The 12,204-nt window shown below is 39.6% G+C and overlaps 1 protein-coding gene across 1 annotated transcript in view; it reads right to left on the bottom strand.

Moving 5' to 3' along the window:
- The window catches only part of rnf144b (ring finger protein 144B), a 30,023-nt gene extending 24,054 nt beyond the window's left edge, over nt 1–5,969 (bottom strand). Inside the window, exon 1 of the mRNA XM_008431794.2 lies at nt 5,675–5,969. The gene's annotated coding sequence lies outside the window, so the exon portion shown is untranslated. The remainder of the gene's footprint in view (nt 1–5,674) is intronic.
- Nucleotides 5,970–12,204: the final 6,235 nt, after the last annotated feature.

A 12,204-nucleotide genomic window follows, 5' to 3' on the forward strand; every position in this document is an offset into this window, starting at 1 on the left:
ATATATCAAGTCTGAACATGGATCTGGGAATAGCATCAAACCCAACTTAATCACCCTTGGAAAATCGGTAGGGTTTGGCAAATGTTCTACTCCGTGACTAGGCTAACTATTATTAGCAGTACAAGTGACGCATTTATCATTTTACATGTTCACAAATAGAAATAATGGCACACAAGCTGACAAAGTACAAAAACATACACTGGATTCAGCCCAGAGTGGATTTTGGGGTTAAGGTTAGTAAGGAAAATCAATTTGTCCCTGTTGGAATTCTCACTTCAGAGAGTTTACCTATCCCAACCTGGGGACCTTGAAGTATAAATTGTGTTTTAAAATGTCTTGACCAAATGGTGGTCCTTGTACATCTTATTGTCTAAAAGAACAGGAACTTGTTGCAAAAATTTTCAGATCCAAGCTCTCTCTTCCTTCGGGAACCATCCATTTTCTTTACACCCTTGTCCCTTAGTGGGGTCGGGACGGTTGATGGTGCTTATCTCCAGCTAACGTTCCGGGCAAGAGGCGGGGTTCACCCTGGACAGGTCGCCAGTCTGTTGCAGGGCAACACAGAGACACACAGGACAAACAACCATGCACACTCACACCTAGGGGCAATTTAGACAGACCAATTAACCTGACAGTCGTGTTTTTGGACTGTGGGAGGAAGCCAGAGTACCCGAAGAAAACCCACGCATGCACAGGGAGAACATTAAAACTCCATGCAGAAAGACCGGGGCTGGGAATCGAACCCAGAACCTTCTTGCTGCAAGGCAACAGTTCTACCAACTGCGCCACTGTGCAGCCTTCCTTTGGGAACCAGCTCAGTCAATTTTAGGTGCAATTTGGAGGTATGCACCCTTCCCACCAGCTAGAGAACTGCAGTGCAGCACCTCTTGCTTGTGCAAGGTGCCTAAAAGCTGTCAATCTCAACCAAACTCTCAAGCACTACAGGTTGACACACCTGAGTCTGTGTCTTTGTAGTTAAGCTAAGCTAATGTGTGGTTGCTAACATGAGGAATGTACACTGCAAACAGCTTGTCTGGAAACGGTTTTAGCCACTCCGTTTGTAAAGCTTTCATCAGTGTACTACAAAATGACGGGTAGAAAGAATAAGTTTTATATTATACTTCAGGTCAACAATGGCCATATAAACAGCTTTTTACCTCGTAAAGGGTTCTAAATGTCATACAGAAGCATTCTTTCTTGGTAAGAAAAACAGATCTTTTGTTAATAGTTGACAGAGGGCAAGATAAGTGTATCTTGGACGATAGATCCGGACCATCTCTAAAGGACAGAGCCCCACCCAAAAACAACAAATCAGTCCTCTGTTTTCAAAAAAACATGAGCAATAATGCCGTAATCTGGGATTTGCACTTAATCCCGAGAAGGACTGCGGGTTGGACGCGGAACAGGGTCACACAGGAAGCTGCTGTGTTAAAAACAAACTGCAGCCCGAGCGGCCGCTGAAATCACAAACTGCCTCGAACACGCTGTGAAAGTTAGCAGGAAACTTCTGCAGCAGTTTGACCACTGCAGCCATTTTTTAGGCTGAACGCTCCGATATTATTATTAATATTATTATTTTTATTATTATTATTATGGGTTATTATCGATCTGCAGTTGCTTTATATGCGGAACAGCACGTTTTCTGCCCTGTCACGTTTTAATTTCCTCCTGTACTTCCATGCGGACCAGCTGAGGCGTCTGCTATCATCATGCCACAAAGTCTGCTAGCTTGTCCCATCCTGCCTGGGCCCTACAACCAACCCTGTGGTCTCACGCTGGAAAATAACAGCCTTCATTCACTTTGCCTCTCTCCATGGAAACTCCCCTTATGTCATTATTAATACAGTGGAGCTTTTGTTCAGGAGAAACTTTACAGTTGAACTTGAGATAACATCGGTGGGCAATCTGTCAATAGGGCAGAGCAGCTTCGAAGAAACAAAACGAAGGTGGTTTTTAAAGGACCTGAGCCTGCAGAATGCAACCGTATTTTAATGCAACAATGCAATCAGGTGGCTAATGTTGGATGGATTTCCATCCAAATGTCTGCAGAAAGGCTTCATTTCAGCCTGGAGGCCTTCAGAAGTCTGATTGCACCCAGCCCCTCCATCTGCAAACATTCCAGCTCACACCACTGCTACAGATGTCTTATATCGGCACAGCCTTGTGTGCAAACTTCTTCTGTTTAGATGAAATAAGGATTAGTGTTCAGTCAGATGAAGATCTGGATGGGAATGCTACTGAAGCTGAAGGAGGTCAGAGGAGTTTGGGGGGCATCAAAGCATCTTTGTTAAGGCCCGGGATGGAAAACCAGATCAGCCTGGTGAGAAGCTGCTGCTGCTGCTGCTGCTTTTGCACAGACAGCCACTGTGCTGCAGCAGGAGGCAGCTGTGTGTGTGTGTGTGTGTGTGTGTGTGTGTGTGTGTGTGTGTGTGTGTGTGTGTGTGTGTGTGTGTGTGTGCGTGTGCGTGTGTGTGGGTAGCAGAAATCATATGGCATCACTTTCACTGCTGTGTTCACACACGTCTGTGTAATTCAGAGGCGTTCTAACCTAATAATTAGGGGCATGCCATAGCAATGCATAAGGAGAGCAGTACTGACTTGCGAAGCAAGTCAGTACTGCCTCCATGCATTGCATGGCAGGCACCTATTGTTCTACACCCAATAGAATGTCTGTTTATTATTATAACATCTTCTTCCATTACCGTTAATGCGGCTCGTACCGCTGCGTGCCCACCCACAAAAGTGGTATCAAAACGTGCGGCTCGTACCCAAGAAGGGAGCTATTACTTTTATTGGGGATCGGAGTTAGGATGGCGACGTAAAAAGCGAAAAACGAGCAAAATTTCCAACTGCCGAAACCCTAGAGTGTAACTGAAACCAACTGCCGCTTTTTAGAGTGAGGAACAGGGTGGAATTTTGACCCAAAAATAATTTTGAAATCGCTCTCATGGCCGCAAAACTTGTGCTATTGGTATGAAAGTTGGTCAGGAAATAGCACCGCATGTCTGCTCCGGTAAAATGTTTTCAAAATTTCTCTAGGGCTTACGGTTTTCTGTCCAGGTGCTTCAGAGCAAAGTGATGGGACATGACCAACTGACGCTTCATCCCCAGTGTTTTATATAGGTTTTTGAGTTACTACAGATGGAGGGTGAACAGAATGTTAAATCTACAGGCAGGGCAGAGTTTTCTTGGCATTATATCACTGGTTTAACCCAACCACTGTTACACATTGGATTAGTGTGGCCATTTAAAATTAAGCTTACTGAAAATTTCATAATAAAAGCCTGTATATTTCTTTGCAGCCTAACTAACTCCTAACTAAAGCCTTGACATTTTTCACATCAGGTCATTACTCTTTTGGCCTTTATGTGACTGGTTTAAACAAACTACTGTAACACTATGATTTGGTGTGGTAGTTAAAATGAAGTTTACTGAAAGTTTCAAAATAAAAGTCTGCATATTCCTCTCACGTTAGTGCACCGCCAAAGGCGGTGCAATAATATTCAGCTTTTTTTACCTTTTTTTTCGCTCAGGATAGTGAACTGCCTTGCGCAGCAAGGCAGTTCATTAACATTACCACAAACATTAGCATTTGACCCACCATATTAGTGCACCGCCATAGGCGGTGCAATAATATTAAAGTTTTTTGTTATTTATTTCTCAGGAAAGTAAACTGCCTTGCTGCGCAAGGCAGTTTACTGAAATAAATATCAATAAATATCTTGAGAAATAAATATCAGGGAAGACAAAAAGCCATCTCATACGCTTCAAACAGTTTTTGCATCGGCCATACGGATCTTGTAGGGGAAGGGGTCGTTCAGACTGCTTTTTTCATCAAATTTGACTTTGTGTTTACATCAGTCATTCTTAAAATAAGCATTTTACCCATTTTTGCTTTGGTCTCTGGTTAGTATATGTACCTAAGTCTTTCTTAAAATGAGCATTTTAAGCTAAGACCCTGTTCCTCCTTCTACTGAAGACAACTCCTGCAGGTAAAAAAAATATTGTTACATCATATAACCCCTAAAGAACAATACTACTGATGCATTTTTGAAATAATAACTTTGTATTTAGGGAAAATTACAATTGATCACAAAAAAAATTAAATTAAATCTTTTAAAAAAAAAAAGATTTAATTTAAAAATTACTGAGCTCTGCACACACCATATTTCTCTCATCAGTGCAATTACTGTGAATGACGTACAGATATGAATCACTGTACTATCGGAGACGACAAATAGCCCTCTCATACGCTTCAAACGGTTTTCGGATCGGCCTTACGGATCTTGAATGGGAAGGGGTCGTTCAGTGTGCTTGTTTTAGTGAAACTGGCTGGCTCAAACAGATAGAATTGTCTCCCCCTGTGTGTCTCTCTTACAGCTGGCACCCTGTGGCCTATTTACCATAGCAACCGAACATGGCAACAGCTCCTGGGTCAGATAGCAAACATTCTATGGCAAACATACAGTTAAAGCAGAGGGCTACTATTTAAGTGGTTTAACACAACCACTGTTAAACATTGGATTAGTGTGGCCATTTACAATGAAGCTTAATAATTTTTTCAAAATAAAAGCCTTGATCATTTTTACATACTGCAATTGCTCTACTGGTGATTTAAAAACTGGTGTTACCAAATTACTGTTACAGACTGGATTAGTGTAGCCATTGATTATGACGCTTACTGAAAATTTCAAAATAAAAGCTTTGGCCATTTTTACATCGAGCAATTGTTCTTTTGGGCCTTACATGACCACAGTTGCACATTGAATTACCATAGTCATTAAAATGAAGCTAACTGAAAGTTTCAAAATAAAAGCCTGCATATTCCTCTCGTGTTAGTGCACCGCCGTAGGCAGTGCAATAATATTAGTGTTTTTTATGTTATTTATTTCTCAGTATAGTGAACTGCCTTGCACAGCAAGGCAGTTCATTAACATTAGCACAAACATTAGCATTTCACTTCCTTTGACTAGTGTACTAGCACTTTTACCTATAGTTAGCTTTTAGCTAATTTTCTCATTAATTAGACATGTTTAGTGTACTGAATGGAGTAGTAAAATTTAAACAACATGGTCCTGTTGCTCCACATGCTACTGCCAGCATTTAAACTAACATTAGCATATTGGCTAATTTTAGCTCATGCATCAATTTTAACATAATGAATGGTACAACTACAGCTTAGTCAACATGCTTCTGCCTCTCCACAGTTAATTGACTACGTTGCAGCTTTCTTTAGCATTAATGCTAATTTTTAACATCATAACGCTGCGTCAAAGCCGACGGGCACACTTTGGCATGCCCCTTTAAAATTTCTGCAGGAATTTTCTAGTTTGAATTGTTATTTACTTTGAGAGAGACTGATACACCATCACATAATACTGCGTAATACTGACTTACTGAAGAAGGAAATGAAAGTGGAAATAAATTAGCTCGATCGTGTCTGCCGGCATCGGTTGCTTGTATTTATAGCTACATATATTTGGCTAATATCATCACAAAAGAAAGGGGGAAAAATCTGTATATTTTTGCGAATACAAACTAAAGACATCTGCGTTTTTAAAACTCGGGCTTTAAAAACGCAGGTATGAAGGATCAGAACCGGCAGGCGTGATTTTTTTTTTTTTTTTTGTACATATCATTCAAGGAGCTGGAAATGCGTTAAAAGCAGACCTACCTTGCCTAAGGTGTGGGAGCAGCTTCCAGATCCGCAGCCGCAGTGCTCTCAGAGGAACATATGTTGATAAAGGAGTCTGCCTCTGTCATAACCTGCTGTTAGCCTGTAAGGCTCCCGCCGCGGCCCTGGACACGATCTTCCTCACTGAACTGGAGTTTGATGGAAGTGGAAAAACATCGCAGCAGCCCCACGGCTCCCCCCGTCAGGACTGTGTCTCCGTGTGGGAGCTCTGCCTCCGCGGTCTGAGCCCATCCAGGAAGCTCCGCTCGCTCTCCACTGAGCTCAACTCACGACTGCTCCTGCTGGTTGACTCGCTCAAATCATGCTGCTTTCAAGTGCGGTCCGGAAAATTCAGACGCTACGTATGACGACTACCCCATTTGCGTTTAAAAGGGCAGTTTTGTGTTAAAATCGACTTGTTTTAACTTTTTTTTAACTTTTATAATTTTAGTCCATGATCAAAAACATACATGGAGTTTTAATTTGATTCTTTTAGGCATGTTTGAGAAATCCATTAATGTCCCCAGGTATCCATTCCAGGGGAGACTAAAATGTCAGAAACTATTGCTCTCACCGAGCGACATCTTTTCCACGAAGCTCCTCCTCGAAGCTGTTGTTTCCAACTCGAGTTTCAGAGAGGACTCTTCTCCCCGACTCCCCCACTCAGCTTCTTCAGAAGGCAGCAGCAATGAGAAAACACCTGGTCCAGTGAACAAATCTTGGACTCAATCATACGAATTACTCAGTGAAATGCTGATGAAAATACAGTAAGTTAAAAGATTACAAGAGGAGCTTTGTTGTAATGATGTGCTCAGAGTATCAGAAAGAGCAAGAGCTTTTTAAAGAGACAGACCTAATTTCAATGCATTAAAATGGAAAACCAAATTCCTTTGAAGTCATGTTTAACATATACAACACTTTTATAATAACTGTACATAATATAGTTACTTCATTGTGCTATGAAATGGCACTATGTGCCTAGAAAATACATAATACCACCCCTTTAATTCATCCTAGAAGTATTGCTCCACATGTTTTTATCATTATGTTTTTATCATTTTATTTGATCAAATAAAATGAACAAAAATATACAATTTTGCTGAGTTTGAATGAGTATGCACTTTAAAATAAAGATAATTTCAACATACAGTGTGTACATTCTACTTTCAAAATTTGATTCGGCTACAAAAGTAGAAACATCAAAAAGTAGTAAAACTCATCAAGCTAAGAATTTTGTTTCAGGATCAACAGTGGCATGACGTTTTAAGATTACAGCAAACTCTTTTTTGGCCTTTTTTTGTACAGTCCGTATACAATTCATTTAAAGTAGCTTTTTGTCTGCTTGTGCTCAGAGAACCAGATATCACATGAAACAGAAGCTCCTCATAAAGAGGTTCAAAATGTGGACATGTCTGTTTCAGCTACAGCAGCAAACTCAAAGACATTTGACAGAGTACGAATTAGCCTTACTCGACAAAACAGAAAATAAATCAATGCTGCTGAATATGAGCATCCCTCTACTTTCTGCACATTTGTGGATGGATTGTTCTGCAGAGACAAAGTCACCTTGCAGCTACTGAATCAACTGAGTTCCAGTTGATTCACTGGTTCCAGTGAATCAACTGGAACCAACTTGATTCACTGGAACTTGGTTCCAGTGAATCAAGTTCCAGTGATTCACTGGAACTTGAGCTCCTTTATATATGTCCTGAAATTTCCCAAATCAAATGTGAAGTAAAGTTTGGCTAAAAATTGGGACTCTTTCCAATCATGGGTGGCTTATGTGTAAGGAAGGAAGTACAGTTTACTTGATAACAGCATTTGTGTACAGAAAACAAATAAAGTACAAAATGTTGTACAGAAAACCCCTAAAATAACTATTAAAATCAAATGGCAATACATTTTTTTTATAATATACCACAAAAACAAATAAAAAATTATTGTTCCACTATAAATTTGCTGGATCTCAGAGCGGCCTTTAATACAATTGGCCATAACAAATAGCCTGAGGGTTTTAGCTGCTATCTTTGGTTCTGCATTAGACTGATTTACTTCCTAACATTTGTGTAGAATGAATGTTTGCCATACCAGAATTTTTCTGGCAAATAAGTTCACCTCTAAGATTGCTTGTATAACCTGAGAGGCTCCAGAGGGTTCAGTTCTGGGTCCATTTTTGTTACTTTTTACATACTCCACCAAGTTGGTCCTTATCCAATCTTTCAGTGATGTTTATTATCACTTTTATACAGCTGATACTCAATTAGGTTTGTCTTTTAAGTCCCATCACGTTGCCAGGCTGTTCACCCAATCCTCTATTGTTTGTAGTAGATCAGTAACTGACTTTCCAGCAATAACCTTGTTTTGAATACCAAAAAGACTGAGACGATGACCATAGCCCTGAACTATAAACAACCTCAGTCAGGCTCTTGTTTTTTTTGTTTTTTGTTCATCGACTAAGTCATTTGCAAACTGGGTGTATAATCCGTGTTCTTCTTGAGCTTTGACTCACATGTAAAATCTCTGTGACGTTCCTGTTTCTTTCATTTCAGAAACATTTCTAAACTGCGTCACATGGTTTTAAGTCAGCTGAATGGAAATGAAAATTCAACATATTTGTGTCACCGCATTCAGACTATTGCAATGTCCTGTTTACTGGTTTGAATAAATCATCCATTTCATACGTCCAAGAAACACAGAAGTGCTAAACTACTGACCTGTTCCAGCAGGCGACCCCACATAACCCTTATTCTATACTTTTTGCGTTGACTGCCAAGAGATTTAAGGATTAATTTTAGGGGGAATCCTTAAATTCCCCCTACGGTCCTGTTCTACCGTATTTTCTCAGTAGAACAGGACAACTCTTTTGGCGCATGATGTTGTCTGTGATCCAAACCTCATTTTGCCAATGTTTTAGAGATTGTGCAGAAAAACACAAGGTAATAAAGAGTGAAATAAAATATATCCTTGAATAACAGCACTGCTGTTATTCAAGCACTTCATGTTCCACTTGGGCCTCTCGTTCTTTGTTGGTAGAAAAAGCTGACAAAGTGTGGTTTTGTACAGATTACCATCAAGTTAATGCTCTTACCAAGCCACATGCTGTTCTGCTACCTCTCATTGCAGACTGTGTTGACAAAACGGCCTCTGCTCAATTTCTGACCTAGTGGGCCGTTAGGGGTGCTATAGCTTCCCCTGGAAAATCCATAGCACTTCCATAGAACCCCAAAGAAAATATCAAATTATTTTCTTTTTTTATCTAAGTTAATATTCTTTAATATGTGGTTGCTGTGATATTTTCCTCGCTAAATACAACTGATTAAAAAAGCAACAGCCAATGATTATATATTGAATAAAAAAATAAAATACAAAATCCCATCTTGCAACAGGAAATGAACTTGTATGCCTATTTTCACTTCCAGAAAACATCTTAAAGGTGCCCATAATGCAAACATGGATCGTTTTCTACAACCCAAATTTCCAGGAGGACAACTGTGGATAAAACAAAAAAAGTCAGATCACCCATTTGGCAGTATTCCAGATATTTAAAACAAAAAACTATTCAATGATTATCTAAATTATCGACTCTCGTGTGAAATGCTTATATTGTGATGCGTTTTTCAGCCATATTGTCCTGCCATGTGTTTTAATTAAATAGCAGAATACCACATATTCACTGTCCACTTTATTGGTGACTGTTGTAGATGTCGGGGTTCTGAGTTGTTCTGTGTGTTCAGAACTGTAATAACAATTATCCTTCATACTGTCAAATCATCTTCAGTATATTGCTTAGCCTGCTCTTAGCATCTGCAGATAAGGATTTCTGGAGCTGCCACAGCTGACAAGTTCCCCTAACTCATAGAGCAAAAAAATCTTTGCTACTATTATTCTCTTCGGAGGGTAATTCTGTTCTGAGTTTTGGGTTAGTAGTGCTCCTGCCGCCTGAACAGGGTGGTGTCTTATCTGGATGGTGTGGTTGCATATCTGGATGATGTGGTATACAGCAACACCTGCCATGTTGGTAGGATCAAGAAACTGTTTGATGGCCTGAGAGATGCATATCTGACCATTTAGTTAGATGTGAGTTTGCTAAGGAAACTGTCACCTACTTAGGGAAAGTAGTTAAGCAAGGATGTGTGCAGCTAGTTCAAACTAATCTTTTTTGTTATTGAACAATGTCAACAAACTAAAGGGAACTTATGAGTTTCCTGCCCAGTGGGTTACTACCGCAGTTTCTGTCCAAACTTCTCAATTTTAGTTGCTTCCTTGATTGAACTTTTAAAAACAAAGGTTCAGTTTATATACTCAACTTACTGTCAAGAGGCTTTTGAATACATTAAAACAATGTATTTATGTTGTCACTGCTGGTATGCTGCTACAATATGATGGGAATGATGTTCAACATCCTGTGAGTTTCTTCTCCGTGAAGTTTAACTTGCATAGCGATACTATTCGGTCATTAAAAATGAAGCATTTAATATTGTCCAGGCATTTCAACACACAAGAGCCATAATCCTGTCACTTTTTGCTGCATTGTCTTAATCACTGATAGATGCAGTGTTTTTCAGGTATTCCCCACATAAAAAGTTCTGACAAACACGGGAAATATGGCTTGTCAAGAGCCTCTTGTTCTTAGGGTGTCATCACTTTGTGCCCATTGATCAAAGCTCTCTTGCCCTACTTGTTACCTTAAAGTGTTTTCTCTAGATATAATACCAATAATTGTTGGCTTGTAGCTTAGGACTGGAGCGTTGAATTAGGATATCTAAATTGGCGAGCATGCCAATTTCCAAAGTATTTCCACGTTTTAATGTCACAAGTATTAAGTTTGTAGTCTTAACTGGATTCTTAGTGGAATCCATTTCTTTAAGAGACGGGTGGGGATGACTCCACCACTAAGGGTCTCTTTCTATTTTTGTCTTTCAGGCATTTCAACACACAAGACCCATAAACACATAATCACTTTTTGCTTCTGTTGGAACCTGCCAACAGAAGCACGGGTTTCTCCAGGTCACTGTTGCTCCCATCTAACCTTCAAGGTGACTTCTCTGTTCAGTGGGAGCCAAACACCAGTGTTTGGTTTTTTTGTTATGTCTGAGTTTTTTTGCACCATATACATTTCCACACATCAAGGCATTCTAAAATTACTGATAACTGTTTATTTAAATAAATTATTTTCTTAAAATATTACCACCTCGTGTTAATATTTTAACACAAGTTTGTTACAGTCCCTCACTTTGTTACAGTCCACTAGTCAGGCTGTAACAAGTGCGAGAATGAAATGCCACAACAGAATTTAAAGGAGATTTTATGCTGTTGGCTCCACACAAACTATAAATGCTAGAGTGAGTGTGGGAGGAGGACCAGGAGTGAGTGATGGACATTTAAAAAATGCATTCCAAATCGGACAAACAATGACATGAGCCCAAATAAATAAGTGCTCTAACTAAATGATGCAAATCTTTTCCTCTCTTAAATTATATTGTACATTTGGAAGCAACTTAATGAGTTGCACTTGCAAAGAAGGGTCTAAAAAAGAGAAAATATCCAGTGGGTTGGACTTGCTTGGCCAAAATTACTGTTAATTTCATTAGAATAAATTACTGAAAGGTAGTCATAGCTCATATAACTCCTCATCAAACCCAAAGTGTGGAAAGCTATTACTGAAAGGACAACTTGTCTGATTAATCAGTCAAGCTAGAGAAGCAGATGCTCAAACTGGCTGCCTCTGTTCTCAGCAAAGAACAGAAAACAGAGGCCTCAACAGATTGAAACAAAGTCCAATAAGTCTTGATTTCTGCGGCAACATTCAAATTGTAGGGTCAGAATTTGGTGTAAGCAACATGAAAGTGTGCATACATTCTGCCTTGTATCTACAATTCATGGTGTAGTGAGATGGTATGTTGGAGATCAAATTACCATTGTTTGCACACCAGTTACGTAAATCTTCCAATGGCTACATCCAGCATACTTTAAAGCAATTTCCTTTTCTTGTTTCCTACCACATCACAGCTTAAATCATCTAAAACTGGGTTTTTGAACATGACAATGAGCTCTGTACTCCAATGACCTCCACAGTCAAAAGATCTCGATCCAAAATAGTACCTTTGGGATGTGATGGAACAGTATTTTCGCATCATGGATGTGCAGGTGACAAATCCAAGTTGTCAAGTCAGCAGGAATCACTATGTTGTGGGAATTTTTCTTAATCCTCGGTGAATCTTTACGGTAAACAAAAGAGAAAGTTGTGAAAGGGGAACATGTGAGGTGCATAATTCTTCTAAGTGTACCCAATACAATGGCATTTCAGTGTATAGTATATATAGCATGTTGTTAAGGCAAAGGAGATTGCTCTGAAGAAAACAAAGTTCAACCGAGTCATGTTCTTCATGACACTGATCTTTCCCAGAAATGACAGCTTGAAGTGCAACCCCCAACACCACAACTTCCCCTTCAATTTTAATACCCCAGCTCTGTGTCTGATACAAGGAACTGATTTTTGAAAGGTTCTTAACAACTTATTTCTGTTGGAG

The sequence above is a fragment of the Poecilia reticulata genome, linkage group LG16 (genome assembly GCF_000633615.1).
Source record: "Poecilia reticulata strain Guanapo linkage group LG16, Guppy_female_1.0+MT, whole genome shotgun sequence".
Classification (NCBI taxonomy): Eukaryota; Metazoa; Chordata; class Actinopteri; order Cyprinodontiformes; family Poeciliidae; genus Poecilia; species Poecilia reticulata.